Source organism: Hemicordylus capensis, chromosome 10, assembly GCF_027244095.1.
Source record: "Hemicordylus capensis ecotype Gifberg chromosome 10, rHemCap1.1.pri, whole genome shotgun sequence".
NCBI lineage: Eukaryota > Metazoa > Chordata > Lepidosauria > Squamata > Cordylidae > Hemicordylus > Hemicordylus capensis.
This window is the reverse complement of record NC_069666.1, coordinates 8,172,430-8,178,825: the sequence shown is the minus strand read 5'-3', so window position 1 is coordinate 8,178,825 and position 6,396 is coordinate 8,172,430.

Genomic DNA, 6,396 nt, shown 5'->3' with positions numbered 1-6,396 from the left:
GCCCCGGCAAGAGCAGGCAGCCAGCCGGTGAGCTCGGCCCAGACTGGGCGGCCTTCTGCAGCTGCGGCCGCCGCTTCCCTGCCTGCCCTAGCAACCCCTGGGGGGCTCTGAACCTTCCCAGCCTTATGCTAGTTCAGCAGACCTTAAGCCTGATGCCTACAGACATGCCACCTAGTTGGTGTTCTTGGTTTGTAGATATGCTGGCACACTCCTTTGCATGCTATGGCCCATTAAAAAGTGGGCTAGAAGGGAGCCGTCTTCTCCCTCAAGCGCTTCATCCTCCGCCCCCGAAAAGGCACAGAAGTGTGTGTGGGGGGGGGGGGCTGGGGGGAGTGCAAAAACATCTCTTAAGAAATCTTAAAGGTCTTCTCCAATTAGGGACCTCAGAAGTTGGACTCCCAACTCCAGCCTCCAGCCATTGTAGCTGTGGGTGATGGGAGTTGTAGTCCACCTGGGGATCCAGTTTTGAGAACCCTCGCAGTAGTGGATACAGCCCCATGTTGTAATGGGGCCGAGGCTAGCCTAAGGTGATCTTTGAACTGCAGATCTTTGTGGCTAATGCCCATAGTGTCTGTGCTACCAAAACTCTACCTTTTGCACAGTATCAGTTAGATTTGTCGGTACTTTGAATGCTCGTTTGTCAGTTCGGATCACTGGCTCTTCTCAGCCAATGTTGTTGGCTGTAGCTAGCAACTCTCAAATGTTTCCAGGCGGAGGAATTTCCAGACCTTGTCAGGAATTGAACCCAGGACCTTCCCCGCACAAGGCATGTTCTCTTTCCCATAGCTGCTGGCCTTCTGAGGATGTGGAATTGGATCCCGGCGGCAAAACTGAGCCAAAATTAAATTAAAATTAATTCCAACTGTTGAGGGGTGTGAGGAGAGACGTTCAAGTCCTCACACATCAGAGTAGGAGGCTATTCCCACGATGGCCCAAAAGTGGACTAAGGGAGCCCAGCCTAATTTTGGTAGGGTAGAGGCGTAGAAGTTTTAATCCTTAGCCTATTTGGGAGCCTTCTAGAAGCAAAACAACTTGCCAATAAACTTTCCCCAAGCGGCTTCGTCTGCAGCCCCCAGGCGGCTTCGTCTGCAAGAGTTCCTCTGCCTCTTAGAACAAATGGCTTGAGACCAGCATCCTCCGGCCTCTCTGTGCCTTCGTTCTCGCTGATGAACTGCGTTAATAAGGACGCTTCTGTGAAGGCGCCTTTCAGCCCCTGGGTCAAAGGGAGGCATGTCAAGAGAGCAGGACGGAAAAGTATGGGGTTTTTTGGAGAGAGGTTCTCTAAACTACGAGTTGGACAGCAAGATGCAAGCCAGCGGGTCACCGGTGAGGTGCGAAGCATAGGAACAATCGCCCCTGAGGTCAGGCTTCGGCCATTTAAGGAAGGAAGGAACTGCACCGCGTGAAGGCATAAAACAGGGAGATCCAGGCTCAGATCTACTGATTTGTGTCCCCCTACCTTTTTTTAAAGCAGGTGCTGGTCCAGCGAAGTGGTGCTGGAGAAGGGAAGTGTAAACCTCTCCTCCCCACCCCCCGGCCCGAACACACACCTCATGCACACCGTTTTCCAGTTCAGAATCTCACGCACACTGCAAAACTGCTGCTATCGGCTCTATCGGGAGGAGCAAGGCGGGTATTGGGGCCCCCACTCCCAGGCTCCTTTTAAAAAGAAAAAGAAAATGGGAAGATTCCGTTGCATCCCCTGGCTGTATCGTAGCTATTTTGGCTTGTAAACTCTTAAGAAAACCACCTCTGGCTTCAAAAATAAAGACCTCCCTCATTGCCCAGCCGATGACATGCATGTTGGCTCAGAAGGAAATACCATTATGTTCAGCGGGGCTTACTCGGAAGTAATTATGCATAGAATTGTGTCCTGGTTGGGTAATGAGAAGCGGAAGTAAGTTCCTTAGATATCAGAGGGACGCTTCTAGGTCAGTGTCTGCAGGCTGGCAACCTCGAGGCTAGCCCAGGGGTTTGAAAACGTGGGTCTCTGGATGTTTGCTGGACTACAACTCCCATCATCCCCAGCCACAGTGGCCTTTGGATATCACTAGTTCACACTGCCGAAATCTGGGTATGAGCTACACCCAGCCAGAACCGTAGAGCTGGGCATACTCCCAATCGGGAGTCATGTGAACTCGGAAATCAGGTAGGAGGAGGGGGAAGTGACCATCCGCGAGGCGGGAGCTGGGTTGGTTGGTTTTTTCTCCACCCTCTGTAAAATGGGGAGATAATCTGGGGAGGGCATACCCATCTGACCCAGCTCCCATCACACAAACACACTCTCACTCTCGCTTTCCTGTCTAACTTGCATCTTGAGTTTGCACGACCACAGATCAGGAGCATACCTGGCTCCCTTACCCTGGCTGGGTGCTCCTTTGACCCAGATTTCAGTCGTTCAGGTTTGTCGGCCGGACAAAACTAGCCACCTGCCCCTCTGCCTGCGTCCTCTGACAAGACAAGGAAGAGACCTTGAAAGGTTGTGTGGGTATGCTCGGGTTTGTTGTAGGGAGGCCCCATGAAAGCCCCCCCCAAAAGGAGGGGATAGACTAGAGATTCAAGATCAGAAGCTTAAAAATGGCAGCTCTGGGTACACATAGTCAAAGTGGCATTGTTCCTTTTTACCTCGGTCTCTGGGTATTTTAAAAAGGTGGGAGAGAGAAAGGTGGTCTATGCCTTTCTGTGGGACCCATAGACTTTTAAACTGGAGATTAAATGGGGAGGGGGTGCTGGTTAATGGAAGAAGAGGTGCCTCAAAGTAGCCCTACAGTAGCCTAAATTATGGCCTGATTCTCACAATCATTGGAATCTAGGCTTAATGTGGGTTACCAACATTAATGTGATTGTGTGAACCCACACCAAGGTGCTTTATGGCCCGAGATGCATCTGAGATTCCCACCTTGCAATGGGTTCACACAATCATGCAAGTATCTGTAACCCACAAAAAACCTAGGTTCAATGATTGTGTGAACCAAGCCTATCTCTAGCATTCCCTCTCTTTGATATGCATGTGAGTGTTTTACTGTGGCAGAACTGCTGTTGAAAGATGGGGTGTGTATCTTTTCACCCTCCCCTTAAAAAGCTTTGATACTTTTAGGAAACATGAAAGGGGGATGTTGAGGAGTGGGCATATGTCTGGCACCTAATGTATTCCCCCCCCACCCGCAGTATGGTATACATTTTGTTTACTCACATAAAAAAAACAAAACCCGCCAAAATAAATCAGAGATCTATTTTTAAATGCTGACTTGTCTCCTCACTTTCTGCCATAAAATATATGTGTGAACCGAAAGCCTTTTGTAATGAAATGTTCCCAAGAATGTGACTTCCCTGTCAGAAACTCCGCTTCTGTGCCCCTTTTGGTTTAAGGCAGGTCTTCTCCAATTAGGGACCTCAGAAGTTGGACTCCAACTCCAGCCTCCAGCCATTGTGGCTATGGGTGATGGGAATTGTAGTCCACCTGGAGATCCAAGTTTAAGAACCTGCGCAGTCGTGGGTACAGCCCCAGGTTGAAATGGGGCCGAGGCTAGCCTAAGGTGATCTTTGAACTGCAGATCTTTGTGGCTAATGCCCATAGTGTCTGTGCTACCAAAACTCTACCTTTTGCACAGTATCAGTTAGATTCGTAGGAACTTTGAATGCTCCTTTGTCAGCTCAGATCACTGGCTCTTCTCGGCCAATGTTGCCGGCTGTGGCTAGTAACCACTCTCAAATGTTTCCAGGCAGAGGAATTTCCAGACCTTGTCAGGAATTGAACCCAGGACCTTTCCCGCACAAGGCATGTGCTCTTTCCCATAGCTGCTGGCCTTCTGAGGATGTGGAATTGGATCCCGGCAGCAAAACTGAGCCAAAATTAAATTAAAATTAATTCCAACTGTGGAGGGGTGTGAGGAGAGACGTTCAAGTCCTCACACATCAGAGTAGGAGGCTATTCCCACGATGGCCCAAAAGTGGACTAAGGGAGCCCAGTCTAATTTGGGGCAATCATGTGCTGCAACAGTAGCTGCGCGGCTCCCGGTAAACCCCCTTCCCCTTAAATGTGGTTAACAGAGCGAGTGCTCCGATAATCTTGCTTTTGTGCTCATGTGTCGCCGTGGCACGTGGTGACACATGAATAGACTTGGGTTTGGGGGGGTCTCTCCAGGATGCCCTGTGCACTTGTGCAGGGCACCCTGGAACTGACCGGTGTGTGTGTGTGTGTGTGTGTGTGTGTGTGTGTGTGTGGCCCCCAATCCCTGCAGCCCAGTGGTTGATCCGTCCGCCTATCGACGAGCAGCTGCTTGTCTGTAGGGGGAGCAGGCTAAGCCCGCTTTCCCTGCAGAACCCCGTCAGGCGCTTCCCATGTGTTGTGTGAAGCGCCTCTTCGTCTGGTGGTAAAGAGGTTTCGCCCAAGAGATTAGGTGGAGAGATTAGGTTCAGTTAAAAAATAAAATAAAAATGGAGAGACGCATAGAACGTCAGACAGGAACAGGTACTAGATTCCAACCACTGAACAACTCTGACCGAGCCAGCGTGGTGTAGTGGTTAGAGTGCTGGACTAGGACCGGGGAGACCCGAGTTCAAATCCCCATTCAGCCATGAAAACTAGCTGGGTGACTCTGGGCCAGTCACTTCTCTCTCAGCCTAGCCTACTTCACAGGGTTGTTGTGAAAGAGAAACTCAAGTATGTAGTGCACTGCTCTGGGCTCCTTGGAAGAAGAGCGGGATATAAATGTAAAAATAATAATAAAATAATAATAATAATCCTGCCTCTAGTGGCCAGAAGAGGTTACTGTGATGCTAAGAGCAATGCTTTAGAATTCTCATTCTAACACTAACCACTGTGCATTATGATGAAATAAGACGTTTGTTTGTTTGTTTGTTTGTTTGTTTTTAAAATTTTACATATTTTTATACTGCCCAAAACTTATGTCTCTGGGCGGTTTACAACCACACACACAAAAAGACATGAAGTTGCAAGATTAAATTGCACACGAAGGTAATATACCATTACTATCGGGATTCTTTTAATCTAACGACTAAGCCGTAGCGTAGTCCTAGAGCATCTGCTTTGCCTGCAGAAGGTCCCAGGTTTGCTCCCTGGCAGCATCTCCCGGTAGGGCTGGGAGAGGCTCCCGCCAGAAACCTTGGAAAGCCGCTGCCAGTCAGTGAGGTCAACCACACAATCAAAGATTGTGTTCTGTGTCCTACCCAGGGTTTGGAAGCCATGTGTGCTCCCAATTTTTGGTTGTGTGGAAGCAAGGGAAGAAGAAAACCTGGGTAGAAACGATTGTGTGGAAGCAGGGCAGGAGGAAAAGCTGCCCAAGTTTTCCTCCTACCTTGCTTCCACACAACTGAAAGTTGGGAGGTCACACAGCTTCCAAACCCTGGGCAGAACACAGTTTTTGATTGTGTGGATGACCTCAGTGTAGACAACACTGAGCTTGATGGACCAATGGTCTGACTCCACATAAGGCTGCTTTGGATCTTCATTGAAAAGTGGTATATAAATATGAATAAAGTAAGAGGAGAGCTGGTTCTGTGGTAGCAGGCATGAATTGTCCCCTTGGCTGAGCATGATCTACCCTGGTTCACATTTGAATAGGAGACTACATGTATGGGCACTGTAAGGTGTTCCCCTTGGGGCGGTTCTGGGAAGAGCACCTGCATGCTTTCATGCAGAAGTTCCCAAGTTCCCTCCCTGGCAGCATCTCCAGATAAGTCTGAGAGAGACTCTCGCCTGCAACCTTGAAGAAGCTGCTGCCAATCTGTGCAGACAATGCTGAGCTAGATGGACCAAGGGTCTGACTCGGTAGAAGGCAGCTTCCTCTGTTCCTAAGAAGAAAGAAAAACTTTGTTTGACTGGAACTGAGCCAAAGCAACCAGCAACAGCAACCGCAACCTAGACACCCCCCCGGAAATTCCCGTCTGCTTCCCATCCTCTGATTTGATTTAAAATGTTAATAGGAGAGACAAGCATAATGCCGCGTCCTCCGAACAACAGGTGTGAGGCTCAGAGCTGGCCATTTAGTAGCTCTGAGATGCTTGTCGGGGACTTAAAACACAGCAACAAGAGGATTAGTTGCACCTGTTGTCCTCGGAGAGCACTTTGGTGTGTGTGTGGGGAGCTTATCCTCCCCACCACCACTCTGGGATGGAGCTTTTGCTAATCATTGTCACCATGACAACAAGGAGAGGCGGCCCTGGAAGAACAGCTCTTCAGGCGGAAACGTCCTCCGTGCATGGCAACAGAAGCTGCTTCGTGAGAATTGTAGCCAGTAGGGATGTGCACAAATTGCGATTCGGAAACCGAATCGTGGCACGTCCTCTTTAGCACGGAGGGAATCGCACGCCCCCTTTAGCACGGAGGGAATCGCACGCCCCCTTTAGCACGGAGGGAATCGCACGCCCCCTTTA